We start from the raw sequence: 20,119 nt of genomic DNA on the forward strand, positions 1-20,119 counted from the left end.
ACTTGCATTTATCTTACATATCACAATTGTGCACGCCGCATGATAGAAAACAGAACAATATATTGTGTTTTTTATTAATTTGGTGCTATTCATAGTTTTAATTCATGTGTCTAAATCGAGTTGTTGCACCACTTAATTTTAAACACAGAATAACAATTCCAGGATTACATTTGTAACCTGTAATTAAAACCATCTACGATTAATTTGCCAATTAAACAGCAACAATGTTAATATTCCATTTCCTTTTTTATCGACCACCAGAAACTCTCTTTCTGACAACAGTAGCTCTTGCCGATAAAGGAAATAATCTTGTAAAAAGTCAAATGTCTTTATAAACCACTACGCATGGGCAGCAAAGGTGGAGGGTGAACCAACTCCAGGCTAAGGAGATGCTTAATTCTTATTGGTCGAACTACCCACGCTTAAAGTGCCTTAATGTACTAAAACACACACCTTTTTGATGATTCATTCTATTCAGGTGAATATGTTAAAATGCTATTAACATTTTCAGTTTGTTAATGAAAGAATTAATAGAGCCTCAGAACTGATAATAAAGAATCAGAACATTTTCAATCAATATCTCGGGCATGTAATAGTCCAGATTAAAATGTAAAAATGTTTTAAGTTTGAAAATAAATAGCCTAATTAAGTCTATATGTAAGTATTTGGTGCTGCGATAAACACCATGACTGCAAATACAAAAATCTGAATGTCTGTTTAAAACGTTAATTTGTTCAGAAACAGAAAGTAGCGCAGCTGCTTTATGGCGTTACTGGAGTAACGGCTGCATTTCTGCTGTTTCATCTGTGTCATCTGCTGTCAGAGCGTGACTGCATTTTCACTCAGCACGTCTACTTCACTCGTTCTGCCATGCACTTCTCATGCGTGTTGTGCTTGTTTACATCAGAGTGCACACATGCCTCTTTGACGCAGCATACAGCAGTGTTCTACATTTTAACCGGTTGATGGGAAAAGTATTGTTAAAATAAAAAAATCGGAATAATTCTTATTTCTATTGACAGAATGTTTGCCAGTTCAGGACAAATTGTGGAATTGAGGAACTGAGTCATAGAAATGTATAGTTGTATATTATCTTTAAAAAATCAAACTAACTAAAACTTGAAGGATAAAATAAAGACAAAATAATGTTGCTGTTTTAGCCATGTATGTTATGTTTAAACAGTTAATGAACATAAAATTAGCTTTGGCCTCAATTAACATTTAGCCTATATTAATTCTTTGTGGAAAGCACTGCAGGGTGCCTTTTCTATTAGATTACTTGCACTGTTGTTGCAGTTGTAACTAGTTTGAATACGCATTCTAATTCTTCTGGAATTTAGGTATTTCCTGACATTATAACAATAGTCTTTTCAAGTTGGGTTTATTTCCCCTCACAGCGATTTCTTTATCACTGTGTTCACTTAACCACAGACTCAGATTGCATATTTGATTATGGTCACTTTATGGGAAATTTCCTGGAGATTCATATCTCATGGTCACACCAGTGCTGCTCTTTTGACCTACACCTACACAGAAAAAGCTCTCATTTTTCTTCAATAAAAAAAAGAGATTCGAATTTCATTCATTAAGCCAAGATCCCACACAATAAATTTCCCCCTCACATGAGTAAATCCCTCGTGTTCTTAGAATTCTGCAATGGGAGACTGTGAAATGCAGGAATCTGTCCCATGATACCAGGCAGGGTAGGAAGAGATTCACACCTAGCTAGTTTTTGACTGCAAAGAATGCTGTTGTGTCTCAAATTTCAAACATTTCAAAAAAAAAATTTTCTGATGTAACTCTCCCCATTTTGTGAACATAACAATTTAGTCAGCTTGAAACTTGAGAAAAACACTATCATTTATTTCTGCCACTATGTCTTTGATCTACAAACATGGAGTTTCAGTTCCACTGATCTTATTTGAAAGTGAAAACTTGAACATGCACTACATTTTGTTCATTAAAACTGAATTGTGTAATGTCTCATTGCTAAAATACTTTTTTCTATCATTTTATGAAATGCTAAATAAATATTTTTATAATATATTTTTATTTATTTAAAAAAATATTTTTATTATTGTATATCATTATGTACATGTGTGTATATATTAGGACTGTCATGATTCCTAGATTTAAATTCGAGTACTCTATTTAAAAAAAAATCCTCTATTGCAATTTACCCATGTCAAGTAACCGGTAAAACACAGAATGTGTCTCTTTCCAAGGTTGATAATCCATGAATTATTACACTAAGGCTGCACGATTTATTAAAACCATTTTAAAACCATATAGGATAGTGCTATTGTGAATTCGCAAAGACTGCGATTCAATTAAATAAATAAATGCTTTACGGGTTTAATATATATGTACATGCCCTTTAATTATTTACGTGTGTTTCAGAGCGGCTCCGTTCACATGTTGCTCCACACGATGTCACGAACTGTTCTCATTTACTAAGTTAATGTTAAATGAACGCAAAGAGTTGTGCGAAAATGGGATGTTTGTCAGATCCGGGTCATGTGCGTCATGTCTTTAAAGTGACAGCAGCCTATTAAACCTACTACTGTCTGTTTAATGTTAAGACAATGAGAAAATCACTCGCTTCTCTTGACTAAATAACGTTTGTAGCTTTAATAAGGATTATTCTATTCAATTTCTGTTCCTACCTGTTGGACCTACCTGAAAATCTTAAAGGGGTGGTATAATGCCCTTTTCACAAGATAAGTAAAATAAGTCTTTGATGTCCTCAGAGTGTGTATGTGAAGTTTCAGCTCACAATACCCCACAGATATTTTTATATAGCATGTTAATATTGTCACTTTTTGAGGGTGAGCAAAAACACAATTTTCTACACTGTAAAAAAATTCTAACCTCTCCAACTCAAAATATTCTAGTGACTGGTCACATCTAAATTTTTCAATTGGCCCAAGTGAAATTCTGGAAATTGTATTTGATTAATTGTTGCAATAGTCTGTTAACATTTGCTCAATGAGAAATAATACGTTGAACCAATTGAAAAAAATTTAGTTTACCAAGCCATGTTATTGATCTAATTATATATTTTAAATTGTAGTTGCATTTAGTTTTACCTAAACTAAAAATGTATATTGGTAAATTTATATTAGTAAAATTACTGTATTATTCCCCTTTGCCCTCCAAAAAAACATCATTATATATTAAACACTCAAGCCATTCTGCCAGTTTATTTAATAATATAATAGTTTATTCAATACATTTTATTAAATCTACAACAGTATTGTGAAAATACCTTAAAATGGTAAATACATTGCATTTTTCTGCACAGTAGACCTTAAAAATCATGCCTTTAAATTCAGGATTCTGATAAGATACACAATGCTGATGAATTGCACCTCACATTAACAAAATCACAATTAGGCCTATTTGAAAAACATAAATTATCTGCAAAAACATAAAAAAATACCATCAAATGTAAGTAACTGGGGAGTGTACTCACCCAGTGTTTAGAGAAATTTCACTGACATTTTTAGCATTTAGGTACTTTGAGTTCATGAAACTGCAGCTTAACAGTTTAAACATTAAACCTCTACAAATATTTGCTAGTGCAAAAATGTCAAAAACACCATAAAATGCAAGTAACTGGAGAGGGTTACTTTAAATGTCCAGTGTATCTTCACTTGAATTTTTGTATTCTCACAGAGGTATTTTGAGCTCATGAAACGGCATCTTAACAATTTATAAACATTAAACATCTAAAACATTTACAAATATTTTGTTAGACTGCAAAAGTCACACACACAAAAAAGGAAAAACGGAAAGTATGTCAGGGTTTCTTCACTCAGTGTTTAGTGTAATTTCATCAGAATTTTAGTATTCTCATGATGCCCTCTTAAATTGAGAGGAGTGTGGCATTCTCCTTAATGCCAGTCTTTGGATGTACCCTCCACAGATGTATTTTTAAAGCCCCAAATACAAACACATTCTGGGTGTAAACTGGGAAAGGAAGTTGCACTAACTGACCAATGGCAAGTTCTGTAGTGCTTGAAAAGGATGTCTTGGTGATGTGATGAGAACTTGCAGGAGCGGCAAAAGCCTCCTTGCATCAAATAGCTGACGATAAGTGACAGAACAGAAGTTTTTTACATAACTGCCAAATTTGATTAATTTATGTCTTTAAATTTTTAATTCATGAGGATTTCTAGTGGCGGATCCTGGCAGTAACACTCTGGGCAGCAAATGAATTGGAAGTCTTGCATATTCACGTAAAATAGCTTACTTCTGCACTGATAATAATAATAAGGTGGATACATTAGTAGATTACAGCAAACAAATTTGGTCCTCGTTCATTAAATACAAAATTAGTCAATTAATTAATAATGTCAATGTAATATAATCAAACAATACTTAGTTTTGAAGTAACACTAGCAATTAACCCATAACACCACTTTTATTTTATTGATATTCTTATTGTATTTGGCCTGAAATAACAACATTTATTCAATAAATGAAAAATGTTTTGAAATGTTTTTGGTTTATAGTTGTAAAATATACTGTGTCCTAAAGCAAAACATTCGGGGAATCGTTCTAATTCGTTTAGCGAATGCTTATCGGGCGCGTTAATGGACACCCATGTTTTTCAGTTTTATGTTGGAATTGAGACCTGCACTCAAGTTAACGTACACAAGACTTAATAAATACAGAGTTCATATCTAATATAATAATCATAATCAACCACCCCTTTAAAGTACTGTTTATATGGGTCAAAAACAACACTTTTTTTGTGCATTTTTGCAGGGCAGGTAAAAATATGAACCGTCCTGCCTAGGAATAAAAACTTAGTGTTGAACCCTGATGTATTAAAGGCACAGCTAAATGTGACAGTTTTACAACCCATTCTAACAATGAGTTTAAGTGAAGATTGTTTTAAGTTCACCATACATTAAATGTTAGCTTTTTTTAAAGGCTATAATTAAATGTTAAAATATTAATAACAATAATTGTTAAATTAGTTTTTTTCTCTAATTTAGAGACTCCAAAATCTTATCTTGCCTAGGGCACTAAGCCAGAACCAACTGAGGATGTCAGGTTAACTAAAATGATATCATGGCCACGTTTTGTCCTCAAGTTAGTACTAGGAGTTCCCCCCCAGACAAACACAAAATGGCGGACATCAACTTCGTAACTTATGCAGCCTGAATTACACTGTCACGTTTTAGCGGTCTCATGGCGGCTCTCAATAAAGCAACTTAACACAAATTACATATCATAAGAGCTAACAGTATTTGACACAAATATGGAATGAACAAATATGCAATAACAACTCTTGTTAAATAATCACTGTGAAAGTCGTAACTTAGTGGTTCTGTTTTCTTCACTAAATGATACCTGGTGAGTCAGACCTAACGATGCTGGGTTACATTGAGGGGAAAAAAAAGTTATAACAGAATGCTATACCTAGTGTCTCATACATTAATTTAATCATAATAAAGTTCATAATTTAATTCAATAAATGGTAACTGAGAGATTAGTATGGGCTAAATTAGGTTATAAAATGTTATCATGAAACCAGCAAAGGTGTGAATTCACTGTTATTCTGCAAAATACAATGTATTTAAAATATACTGTGTCCTAAAGTAAAACATTCGGAGAATCGTTCTAATTCGTTTAGCGAATGCTTATTGGGCACAGCTAAATGTGACAGTTTTACAACCCATTATTACAGTGAGTTTATGTGAAGATTGTTTTAAGTTCACCGTACATTAAATGTTAGCTTTTTTTTAAAGGCTATAATTAAATGTTAACAATTGATAGCTTTCTATTATACTGTAATGTTGAATGGTTATAATTAATGGCTAAAACTGACGGGGGAGGAAAAAAAACCATGTAACAGGGACATAAGTATCAGTTGTGGTATCAGTGATACTGGCCTTCATTCTTAGTGCATAGTATTTAAAATATGCCGTATGGATGTATGTATGGATGTATGGATGTATGGATGGATGTATGGATGTATGTATGTATGATGTATGTATTGTGCAGTATATGTTGTAAGTCTTTCAAGGAAGGATTTTTTCATTTATTATCCTCATGAAACTTGTCAATGCAGTGTGGAAATGAAGCCTCTGCAACTATCAAATGTTGCATGATTTTGGATTGCATTACTACATGGCTTTGTATTACCTACCCCACAGGTGAAAGTTTGATCTGATTGTTATCTATTGTTGCGTCTTAAAAGGACCTGACGTAAATTATTGTGAAAATTCATTATAGTAGCAAGCACGTGATCATGAAACAAGGGAATTTTTTTGCTTGTCAGAGGAATGAAGGAAGGAAATAATTAAACCTGGATATTCACTGTGTGAACCATTTCCCAGGCGTGGTGAAGATAGGAGTGTGATATTAGATTGATACTGTCTGCTTGCAAGAAGCAACTCCCTGTGACGTTGAAAGGTGTGCATAATCACCGTTTTAGGCTTTACCTGAATGTGTCAAGGCAAGTCCTTTTTTTTTTCATGCGTGTATTTTCCTTCATAATGTTGGGTCATCGCTACTCAATTGGTTTCCGGTTTAAGATACGGACTGATTAGTTTAAGGAAATTAACATTTGAAATAGCAATAATGGAAATGCAACACCATTTCATAACTGAAACTGTACCTCAATACAGCATTTGACTAACTGATACTAGGGGTGGGTGATATGACCAAAATCTTATTTCACAGTATGAATAACTGTTATTTGTGAAAAACTATATATATCATGATAGTTATTATTTATTTTATTTTAGTTATTAAAAATAAGAATAACAATAGGACAAATACAATAAAGCAAAGAGATATATATATATATATATATATATATATACACACACACACATATATATTCACGTGTGTGTGTGTATGCGTATATAATTTGGGCACAGGTTCTCTTATATACAAGAGAACCTGTGCCCAAATTAATTGATATTAAATACAACTCATAGGTGTGATTTAAACTTAAATACAAAGTTTTGTTGAATTTTTATTTTTTAATCTCATGTTTTATTTTACTTTATCAATCAATATAAAGTATCTAAATATTTTATAGTGAACAATTTTTTTCATAATAAATTACATTTCCTTCCTTTAATTTTTTTTTTTAGGTCATTTGTAATACTAGTTCTATTGTATATTTGTTCCCCTGGTACAGTTTTGCCATATCTGTTTGTTATATTGTTTTTAAGTGCCTTTTATGTGATATCGGTCAACCCTTCACTGGAGCTTTAATAAAGAGAGGGAAAATTTCGTAAGAGAGTTGGAGAGCAGCAGTATGCAAACTGAACAGCAGCTACTGTTAGTGGGGTTATTTAATAAGATAGTTTAAATTGTACACTCCTTGTAAACGCATTATTATTTTACTGAAGCCCGGTGGAGACTGAGAATCCGTCGCTTCTCACGCCGTGAGCACACGCATATCCTTTGGATCATCCAAATGTGTGATTATCAGCTGGTTCTGATCATTGGCCGATCTTTTGGAGTTAGAAAAACATAATATGCACAATTGCATTCTCAATATTCAGTGATTTAGCCTCAGATACAGGATATTTTCATTTGCTTTTACAAGCAGGTATTGTTTAGGGATGGGCATTCGATTAAATTTTCTTAGTCGATCGTCGGGAGAATTAACGATCGACTATCGATTAATCATTAATATTTTTATATTGAAATTCATTATTTCTTTAACTTTTTTATAAATTAAAAATGCAATGAAAATACAAAAATACAGTTTGTTTGTCCTCGATGAGATCTTTATTACAAGAAGATCAACTTGTGGCAGTGAAACTGGACGTTCGGTAGACTTGAAGATTCCTGCGGTGCTCTAAACCAGCGGAACCTGCAGCTGCGAGCCGGCGTTCTTAAACAGAGACCCATGGCCACTTCATCCGTTTTCTGTGATCGGATAGCTATCCGCTCGTGAAAAGACCAAATCTAAATGCCCTCCGAAACGCATTCGAGACGGATTTAAATCCGATCGTTCAAACCACTTCAGGAGGAGATCTGAGACGCATTCCAGACGAAACTGGACAAGAGTAAATGCATCTGGTTGTTGAAACCACATATGTAAATTTGACTTATCCCCAAAATGATAAGAAATAAACGTGTGAGAGCGTGTTATAGGCTATATGTCATGTTATATCCAGATATGACGACGCTACTTCAACACGCATCACCACAGACGAGCATCTATTCATCAAGCCAACGTGCAAACTATCGCAAATCAAAGTGAAAGTCATTCATCAACACACAATCATCTTCATTAAAAGTAAAGAACCGAAATGATCTTACCAGGGCTGTTGCCGCAATATCTTGTTGCGGTCTTTGATTTAGACATTTTCGCTGATGATCAATAAAATGCAGCTCATATCAGTTGCTTTCGATTCGATGACGTGCAACAATTTAAATATGCATATAGCGCGGGAATTCAAGATCGGATTTATATCCGTTTTGCAAAAACACATTTATGTGACCAGGTGTAAATGGAATCGTTTTGATAAATCAGATAGCTATCCGATCTGAGAAAACGCATGAAGTTCCCATAGAACTTCTGCACCAGTCTACTGATTTCTGTTGAGAAAGATAAGCATGTTGACATGATCTGGGATCAGACGCGACCGCAACCTGGTGACAGCCAGTCCAGCCGCCGAAAACACCCGCTCTGAGGGGACTGACGTTGCCGGGATGCACAGGTACCTCCGCGCTAAAATTAATTCCATTGCTTCAAGACTCACACTACGCAACGCAACCTGCATTAGTTTAATCGATAACAAATAAACGTGATCGACGAAATTCTTAACGATCAATTATCGATCGTCGATTAATCATGCCCATCCCTAGTATTGTTGGTTACCACAGCAGCCGCTTGCGCGTCCAAGTTGAATATGCTGTGTAAAAAGTACAAAAAAGTACATTAATACATTATTTAATCTTATTGTTATTGTCAAGTAAGCTTCATTTGTCGTCTTTTGAAACCCTGTGCTCTCTCTAAACTGTCCGAGTGCTGCACTTTGTTCCATCCATCAATATCACATTATTAACAGAAGTTTAGAATATCCATTCAGGGCTCGCAAAATTTCAAAATCGCTGGTAGCCCTTCGGGCAGGCACTCTTCAGATTTTGGTAGCCCGAAATGAATTTTACTAGCCCAGATAAAAAGACAATTTTCAATGTAGAAAATTGGTTAGGAGTCAAAACAATGAATCAAAAACTTTTTCAAAACACAAAATATCAACAAATATGCATCTGGTTCTAACTGAACTGAAATGTGTGTGACAAGTATGGAACATGAATCAGTCATGTCTGTGGCTCAGCCCCCAATGAGGGTATGAAAAAAAAATAAAAAAGTAACACTTTAGTTTAGGGTCTAATACTCACTCATACTCAGTCAGGGGGGTTCGAGAAAATTTTGCTTTCTCTGATCTACATATGTGCATTTTAAGATGTTTTGAAGGCCCAAAAAAAATGGATAACAATAGCTTTAAAACCATGTAAGTGAGCAGCTGATTATTTTTCTCTCATCAGCATCACACTCCTATTCTCTTTGTCTTCCCCTCCTAAAGCTGAGCTTTGACTGATATAGGCTTTTCATTTTTGCCTGTCAGTGAAGTAAACATAGGGTCATCTGATAGGTTGATTTATGAATCATTTTCTCAGACGCATTAATTTACTGAATGCTACTAGGAAAGCTAGGTAGCCTAAGTTTATTAAATTCATTCACAGTATGTACACATTCATTATTGATCTTATTCCTAATACAGGGCCGTAGACAGGGCTTTATAATCAAAGAGGTCCTGCATTTAAGGTTATTAGGGGGTTACATTTTTTTATTTCTCTGATATGTCCATTTCAAGACATTTTAAGGCCAAAAAAAAAAAAGAAAAAGAATTAGCTTTAAAACAACGTCAGTGGGCAGTAGATTATTTGTCAATACCTGCTCTCACTTCTTATCCATCACTTTCTTTTTCTCTCAGTCTCCTCATCTTGCCCTGTCTCTTCCCCTCCTAAAGCTGAACTTTTTTAATTTACTGAAGGCTACAAATTGTATATTAATTCTCAACATGTACACATTCATTATTAATCTTGTGCCCAACATGAAAACGGCTTTGTTAATGCTCTGTTAATGTCCCCTCACAATGACAGCAAACTAATTATTAGTCACGTTACATAGGCCTATTTTCAGTTCAAAATGGCGAAATTCAACAAAAGTATATTCGTTTGTCTGATAATTTTTGTCATTCGTTTCACATTTATGACCTAATGAAATGTTTAGTTTAGCTACTTACATCTTATCTCGCACTCGACCGTAAACTGCAGCGAGTCGCTCTGCTCAAATTCGCGGTCAGAAGCTTCTGTGTATATAAAGCCCGCCTACTTTGATTTGATTGGTCATCTCAAATATTCTGACATTGACAGACCAATGAGACTCAGATGAACACACACACACACACACACACACACGCACACCCTGTCCTCTGTTTCTGACGTGCGCTCTGCTCGGAGCCACTGCGGATTGAAGATGAAGAACGCGCTGAATCTGATTATAACAAGACTGAAGCGAACAGTATTTCAGATAGCCCGTCGGGCAGGCCGGTTATACATTTTGGTAGCCCGAATGGAAAACAATATAGCCCCGGGACGCGATATTGTTTTTCACAGGATGGTAGGGGAAGACTCATGAATATTCATTAGGGAAGTCATCCCTGATTGGTCTGATGACCTACCCCTAACCCCACCCCTAAACCTACCCGCCACTGGGGGTCTGATGACCTACCCCTAACCCCGCCCTAAACCTACCCGTCACTGGGGTTAAGACCAATCAGGGATGACTTCCCTAATGAATATTCATGAGTCTTCCCCTACCATCCTGTGAAAAAAAATATCGCCCCCGGGACGTCGGGCAGGCGATTTTGCGAGCCCTGCCATTTTTCTTTTAAAAATGACAATGAAATTTATGAATCGATTTAAATCGTTAGACGATAGAATCGTGATTCGTGTGTGAATCGACCCACCCCTAGAAGAAATACCACAGAAATTGAACAATCAAATGTAAAAATTAAACACTGCATAGTGTTCATTGTATGAATTGAATATACATTGATAGTTGTTAAAGCTACTCAAGTTATTCAATCAATTTCTTTTGTTGTTTGAGTAACATTAATGAGACTGACAGCTGCAGGGATATTAGCATGCTGTCACTTTAAGACCGAATGTACAGATCCAATACGCTGATTTCACGCAGCCGCCATTTTGAAATCGAAAGTGAGTAAGAACCCCGGAAGTAAAGATAAACAACAATGCCTTGGACTACAAACCTGAAGCTGCTGCCGCGATTTACACTATTGGATGTTAATATCCAATATAGGATATGTATATATCTCATTCCTGCTTCTTTTTTTTACTTTCTGAATTATATATAAAAAAAATATTTTATTTATAAATGAATTTCACTGTATATAGTCTAAAGTATGAAAGAAATGTATGTACAGTTTTAGAATTGACACAACATCATTAAACACAACAATACGCCATCGCATTCACGACTCTCCTGTGATTTAAAGGCGACACTTCCGGTTTTCTTCCCACCGGAGCCTCGCTTTCGATTTCAAAATAACGGCTGCGTGAAATCAGCGTATATGTTGACAGACACTTCTGATTTTCTCCCAATTGTTTACATTAACTTAAAGGTCCTTGCACACCGAGTCCGAAAAATAAATACGACCTCACGTTGGGTCAATCATGTTCACACACTGCCTCCGAAACGTTTGTCTGTCATAAAAATATTCGGAATGGGTTTGATTTTCTGTGTTTTTCGTGTCCGTAGCAAGTGTGGTGTTTTGACAATTCAGAGCCACCATACAAGCAAATGACAAAATTCAGAACTGTTCAGGATAAATTGGTTTGCTGGTCTTCTTTTTAATATGTGGCCACAGTATCGCTAGCAAAGCGTCAAACTGAGCCACTGACATTCTGAAGTAAACTTTGAATCACTCGGGATAATCCCGCAGCTCCTTGATAGGGTGGAACTCTCCTTCATTCCTACGCAATCTCAGGATTGTTGGATGGACCCAATTTTTCCTCTTTTTTTTTTTCTTCTCTTTTTAAGAAGAGAGAACAACAAAATCATCCTCTCTGTTTGCGAATTTTTCCGTGTACTCGATGTGCAAAGTTTCCGTGCGTGATGAATTTTTAGGATGACGAATACGTAAAAATGCATATGAAAATTTCGGACTCCGTTTGCAAGGACCTTAAGACGCTTCACGACTGTATCCACTTTTGTGTCCTTAAATGCTAGTTTTTTGGGGTCGACAGCTTATAAAAACATAGTTCTGTGTTTTTTAGCTTGTGTTTCTGTACACCCTGTCACACAGCAGCTTTCTAGGGCTGTACTCAACCAAAGAAAATCTTGGTCGACTGAAGTCCTGAAATTTTCGACTAAAAATGACGGTAGAAAAAAAAAAATTAGATGCGCAGTACTTGGTAGCCTTGTTGTCCGCCTAAATGAATTATAAATAAACATAAAAAACTAGTAGGCTATTTGCAGTATATTAAATAGTTTTTGACCGAATTATTTTGCACTGAAATGAGTCTGACACTCGAGTCTGTCGGCTCTGACAGCGTTGCATCACGTGCACCTGCGCAATATCATAGCTTATGATTTCCGAAAATAGTACTATGTTGTCAACTAGTGATATCATCACAAGAACTGTTGAGGAATATGCAACATAATTTAGACAATTATTTATGTTATAATAATAAGTTATAACTGTCAGACACTATCATTTCACCGTGCATATGTCCTCGCACCGAGCGAGGCTGAACATGAGCTCAGCTTCGCAGCTGAGACACGAATAGACTATTAACTTAAAGCTTTTACTCTTAATAAACACAAAAGGCACGTCCACTTTAATAAAAAAATTATATTTATTAAACAAACCAGATCAAGAGCAGAAACGAAATAAAGTGCATAACTGAAAAATAAAGCATCCTAGGCTCAAAACTAACACAACCAACAGCACAGCGCTATTGCGCATTAGGCTCCAAATAAAATTTTTTAAAAGTTAGGTTATCACACTAAAACATTGAAATATGCAAATTCTGATATGTTCATATAGCCTACTCAAAACAGACAGGGCAAGCTAACGCAGACAAGTGAGCTTACCACTTTTAGATGATATGTCATGTTTGTCGTCGAGCTGTGGAAAACTGTTGCTTGCAAACTTTGCATTCGACCTTTTTCCTGTTATCAATTTTAACAAAATGCTGCCACACTGTCGATTTCTTTGTTGTTGACATGTTAGAAGAGGACTGACTATTAAACGCTCTCACAATTAAATAAATAATATTCAGCATCAAACCTTCTATAGTTATCGCTCTCTCTTGGGTTGGGCTAATCCAAAAAAGGTGAAAACAAGGGGGGTGTTCTGAAGACAGACTGTTACAGTGAAACAAGGGTACTCTGAAAACACCCCCATTAGCAGTTAGTGCTTTCCACCTGATGAAATGAGCGCGCCTCAGCGCGGCAAAACTGATGAAATAAACGCGGCAAAACTGATGAAATGAACGCGGCAAAAAATCGACCAATCAGAATTTTGGTCGAACCAGAACGTATCGACCAATTAATCGACTAATCGACTGGGACAGTACAGCCCTACAGCTTTCAGACATTTAGTTTTTTGTTACATGTCAGAAATGACAAGGAGGCAGCTTCACCCAATACAAAGTCAATGGAGACGGTTTGATTGTCCGGTGGGCGTGGTTTTCAGATTATGACGCGTGTCGCTCTGTCTCTATACTCGCAAAATTATGTAAAAATTTTGCGCTTTAAAAATGTTAATTGTCAATGTTTTTATCGCACTACATGCTTTTTACAATACAATTAAAATTGACAGTCATAATCCAAATATTTTTTGTTAGGTTTGTTGTGAAGTATCTCTATATGTTGAAGGTTTTGTTGTTGTTGTTTTTTTTAATTGGAAATGTATTTTTATGGAATCAGGTTTGTCCAAAGATGTGGAGAGACCAGAAGAGGAATTTATCCGTGTTCTCTTTTCCATTGTGTTGGTGTCTGGTATATTCCTCTGTGTCGCCCCTTTCATTGTTTTGTTTTGATCTATTGTTCTGCTTCTCCGTAATTTGTATCATTTGGCTGTATGTGATATTCCAGACTTCACCATAATGTCAGGGCATTTTGAAATATTAATTGAACTGTTGAATGGTTTGTGTGCCATGAGTGTTTGTTGACTTGGCAGTTAGCCTACTCTGTGGTTTTCACCACTTTGTTCTATAGATGTACTCTACGCTGTCTTTCATTGTCACGTTTTCTTGTGTACTTAAAACATTTTTCACCTGTGAAGAAAAATGCGAAGGGAACTGGAACAATGCCAAGCCAGGAATAAAATAAATGGAGGTTAAAAATCAAAACAACATTTTTTTTCTTTCCATTTATAGCACAGAATGGTTAAGTATGCAACATAACAGGTTGTATTGTTTGCCTGTTTTCACCAGACAGCTCTTGCAATACTGGAATTGTGCTTCTGCGTCATTTTTCATGTTGACTTTGTAGGTTTCGTCATTGTACGTCACAAAGGTCATTAACGTAAAGGGTGAAGTGATGAAATGATAGAGATTTTCATTCAGATTTGTTCTTCGTAAACATGTGTAATGTCACAGAGTTTGTCTATATAGAACTTGTTGCAGTTAGTTGATGCAAAATGTACACGTGGATGGAAGTTTTTTTGTTTACTTTAAAGCATATTTGGCAGAATCTAAAATTAATAAGAATGTATTCTTCGTCCTTTTTGTCTATCCATTCGCTTCACTTCATGTCCAGAATAAGCCATAGTACAGACCAGACTCCTAAAAATTGGTTTCCCCACTAGTGTTCAAAAGTTTGGTTTCAATAAGCTTGTTTAAAAAAAGATATGAATAAATTAATTAATACTTTTATTCATGTGAGGGTTGCATTTAAATTGATCAAATTGACAGTAAAGACTTTTATATTAAAAAACTCTATTTAAAGGGTCATGAAACCCTAAAACGTTTTTTTTATATTAACAGAAATATACAGGTTTCACGTCATTGAAAACAACAATAGCATTCGTTTATTATTAAGGGGAAAGGTTTATTAAGGAATTAAAGGTTATTATTCGTTTTTTTTTTAGCTATTTTGTTCTTCCAGTTTAAAAAACCAGTTGAACCAACTTCATGAAAAGTGAGGTTAATTTGGAGTTGTGATTGAATGCCGTGGCTGGAGAGTATGCTTTTACGTCATCAGTTTCTCTGTATTATTCATGAAAATAGACTGTCCAATCACATGAGATCGCATTACAGCGCATAATTCAAATGTGACAAGACCTGTTCGGTGGTGTTTGATCACCTCTGCACAATAGTGTTGTTTGCATTTTTCCTGTGATGAGATCAGAACTCTAGTTTGACTTCCTACACACAGAAAATATGCCTGTAACTATTTCATTTGCAACAACCTGCGAATTGCGTGAGAGCGGTTTCTGATCTCTGTGATGCGTTTAACAATACTGGCCACGTGGATCACAGTTCATATCCGGACCAGCGTGTTTCAGGTTTTTACTGATATTTCACATACTCTCCTGCTCCAAACATGAAACGGCACAGTGTATGCATTGCACACATATTTCATCATATCTTCAAATGAAATATATGTGCAGATAAGGACACTGATACAACGTCTGATCATGAAGGATTATTCTGATACACAAGACTATAATGTAGACCAAAAATTGTATTCTTTATTTATTTGCTCATATTAATATTCATTTGTAGTAATGAGCAGGTCTGTGTTTTTATTGGTGGTTTTCTCCCCTCTTCCCAGCCTCTACGCTCCCACTTTTTCACAGCTTAGGTGTGAACAACCAGGCTAAATCAGGGGGTTTCATGAAACCTTAAAATAAATGCTGATCTTCGAACTTTAAGGTTTCATCAAAGAATCCTGAAAAGAATGATCATGGTTTTCATAAAAATATTAAGCAGCACAACTGTTTACAAGATTGATAATAAAAATAAATAAATTCTTGAGCATAAAAATCAGCATATTAGAATGATTTCTAATTTTCTAGAGAATCATGTAACACTGAAGAGTAATGGCTGCAAATGTATTAAAATAGAAAGTGGCTATTTTAAATTGTAATAATATTTCACACTATTTCTGTTATATTTCCGGTCAATAAAATGCAGCCTTGAGCAACGGTGACTTTTCAAAAACATTACAAAACGTTTGATCGGTAGTGTGTATTGTAGTTGGAATTGTAGGTTAATTACGTAAGCCTGTGTAATCTGCCCAGCTGCATTGTTGCAGCCTGTTTTCCTTTAGACTTTCTTCCTCTGTGAGTCTGATTTTAGTACAGAACACCTTTATAACTTGCTCAAAGAGGTGTGACTGAAAGTGTTTTTATCTGCTTATGGTAGGGTTACACCATTTAAAAAAAAAAAGTAATCTAGAGTAATCTAGTTCCTGTTATAAGGAAAACAATGCAGTGACTTCAGTCAACGATTAACCTGTCTTCCACTGTTCTCTGCAAGGATATGATTTCATGATGGTCTAATTTTGTTTGCAGGCATGAAGTAATACATTGAGATATTTGCCCAGGATAAGGTGCAATCAATTGGGACAGCCCTGCACTTTGCTTTTCTAGATATTTTATCACATTATTTTGACATATAAACAAGAAGTGTTGTCTCTTTCCTTTTGTTAGTGCTACATTTTGCAGTGGCTTAACGTATTAATTTTATTCAATTGTATATGGTAGAAAATTAGACTATTAGTCAAAATAAAATTTTGAATGCTACTTTTTTTATTCTACATTTTGATATTGATATGATTATATACTAAAATAATTATCAGGTCTAGCAAAGAAGGATTTTATCTTACAAAGCTATGAAATCCAGTTGTCAAATCACAGTAAAAAAAAAAGAAAAAAGAAAAAAAAAGAGGGCAAAAAAAGGATGACAGTGTCTGTCGGCCATCATCGAAGACCATTTTTAACCCAGGAAATACCCTGTAGAACGACATTTTGCAGTGGCTTAACTTGTAAGTGATTCTTTGAAAGGATTGTAGCTTGTCAGATGATACAGCTGCTAACCTCTGTTACTTTCTGATTTAGCACAACATTCATATATAGCCCGCTCACACTATGAAATATGACGTCAAGGGCAAATCCATCACGTGAAACAGGTTAGAAAGCATGCTGGTTTTGATGAGATAAACACACCTGGCTGGGGCCACATGCTTTCGTGGAGCGATGATGAAATTATTATGTTTATCCTTGGGCATGTGCTCACGTTTGGAAACATTCCAGAGACAATTTTGGAGATGTCATTGTTCTCCTCATAATGCATTAACAAAATGTGTTGTTTATGTGTGTGTAGTGTTAATAAATTAATAATGTGGTTTAAAATGAGAGAAGTTAAACCACTGTTCAAAAGTTTGTAATCTGTAAGATTTTTCTTTTTTTGTAAAGTAATAGGCTACTTTTGTTTAGCAAGGATGCATTAAATTGATCAAACATGACAGTAGACTTTTAGAATGTTACAAAATATATTGGTTTCAAATAAATGCTGTTCTTTTGAACTTTGTATGATAATAAGAAATGTTTCTTGAGCACCAAATCCATATATAAGAATGATTTCTAAGAGGATATGTAACACTGAAGACTGTAGTAATAATGCTGAATATTCAGCTTTAAAATACATTTTAAATTATTTCACAATATTTCTGTTATTACTATATTTCCGGTCAATAAAATGCAGCCTTGAGCACCAGTGACTTTTCATAAACATTACAAAACTTTTGATCGGTAGTGTATTGTATTTGGAATTGTAGGTTAATTACGTAAGCCTGTGTAATCTGCCCAGCTGCATTGTTGCAGCCTTTTTTCCTTAAGACTTTCTTCCTGTGTGAGTCTGATTTTAGTACAGAACACCTTTATAACTTGCTCAAAGAGGTGTGACTGAAAGTTTCATCATCTGCTGAACGTTGGGTTACACCTTTTTTTTAGAGCAATCTAGTTCCTGTTATAAGGAAAACAATGCAATGACTTCAGTCAACGATTAACATGTCCTCCACTGTTCTCAGCAGGGATCAGATTTCATGATGGTCTAATTTTGTTTGCAGGCATGAAGTAATACATCGCAATGTTTGCTCAGAATAGCACAAAAGCTTGAAAAAAAAGTGTATTTTTAGGTACAATCAATTGATCCGCCTGATCAGATTGTAAGGTCCACGCACTGGTCCAAGGACAGTAGCCAGTGCCATGGCAAAAGGGTTCCTGCGTGTTACTGTCTTTCTTTTTAAATCCATAAATTAAATGGATTTCCTTATGTATGACCTCTTTTATTTAATCAGCAAATTATGAATTTTTTTCCAATAATATTCGATAATTAATATGTTTGAATAAATGTTTGATCATTCCTTTTAACTCTTTACTTTATATTGTACTCATTCATTAGCAATCTGTCGCATAGAGCCTCGCGCCAGACACAGCATGGTCTCAAACTCAAGAGTATTGGTCACTAGACAGAGGTAATTGACTAATACTTAAGATGGCCGCTCCTATGTGTGATCTATCTTAAAGTACTTTATTTAGTCTCAATAGATCTGTATACACTTGAATAAAGCAACACTGTCTCTAGTCAGTGGTCATCACCAGTACTACAGATATTATAAGCTGACCAATAGTACTTTCTTTGATTGGAAATTTGGAAGCATTTACATGCCAATGAGAACTACACACAGCAATTATGTGGGAGATCTCTCTACAGATTCCCTGAACCCTTTGCCACCTTCCTTTAGATATCCAGATAATTCATAGATTTATCAAATGGTGGTGTTTGTTTATTATAAACATCTTGTCACCTCATTCTGGGGGTTGTAAGTTAGTGATGAGGATTCTTCTTTGATTTCTGTGGGAAGATGAATTTCATTTACATACAGGAGGTAATTTGTGTGAGAGACCTGGGTGGAGTTTATCTCCAGTTGCATACAGTATTTACTCCAATTTCTAGACCTTAACGGTGGTTTTTCCAATGGTTAAGGGAATGAGACCTTTACAGTTATTTAAAATGATACCAGACATGAAATATAGCTGCAAGCAGCAATTATCAGGCCCAAGCACAATGAACACAATAAGTCATGCCAGCATGGCTGGGAGCATCAGACCAACTGCAACAAGCATTTAAAGACATTTTAAGATGATTTTAGGCAAAAAGGCTGAAAAATCATAAATACAGTCACTAGTAATATGATTTAAGGGTTTATCACTTTTGACCAATAGGTGGTGCTGTTACAAATTTCATGTGGTGTGGTCAGAGTAAGGTGACTGACACATACAAAGTGTGGTGTCAATATGTCAAAGAATTGCAGAGATACGGCCTCAGAATCGTTTTGGCATCATGCCTCATTTTTTGCTGCGGTATACAAAAACGGCTTCGTCTGTCAACACGAAATCCTTAACTTTTTATTTTGTTCCTTAACTTTTTATCAGTACAGTCTGAAGATGGTCTGACTCCATTTTGGTGAAAACCGGATAAACGGTGGAGTTCAAAAAAGTGGGTTTTTAAAGAAAATCTAAATGGCGAACAGCAAGTTTGGCTGACTGTGACAAAATTGGTATCCATGTTCTCGGCATGGCCCAAGGAATATTGGGTCTATTGTTGAATCTATTGTTCATTATAATAGGCTTATTTAATCAAAAGTTGAAACTTTTTTTTAGTACAGTCAGGGCATGGTGCCGAAGACACATACGAGTTTCGTAACGATTCGCCAATGCGTTCGTAAAATATGGCGTTTTACAACAAAAATGTCTGACCCCCAAAATAGCTGAAATGGGAAAATTGGGAAACACCGAATCTAAATAGCCAGGTTTTGTGATTTTTGGCCAAATTGTTCACACAAATTTAAATTTTTCACATCACCTGACCACTTGGTGGCACTGTGCTGAAACTCGTTCGTTAAAACTCAATTTGTTAAAGCGTTGTGGAGATATAGTCTCACATCCATTTTCGTGCTCTTCATCGAATTCGTTCACACGTTATTCGAGAACGGTTTGACGAATAAACTTGAATTCCATAACTTTTT

The 20,119-nt window shown here is 35.3% G+C and overlaps 1 protein-coding gene across 3 annotated transcripts in view; it reads left to right on the plus strand.

Annotated features, from left to right (window-relative positions):
* zc3h18 (zinc finger CCCH-type containing 18) overlaps window positions 1-20,119 on the plus strand; it is a 48,200-nt gene that overhangs the window by 10,120 nt on the left and 17,961 nt on the right. The window lies entirely within an intron of this gene.

Source organism: Leuciscus leuciscus, assembly GCF_965113295.1.
Source record: "Leuciscus leuciscus genome assembly, chromosome: 10".
NCBI lineage: Eukaryota > Metazoa > Chordata > Actinopteri > Cypriniformes > Leuciscidae > Leuciscus > Leuciscus leuciscus.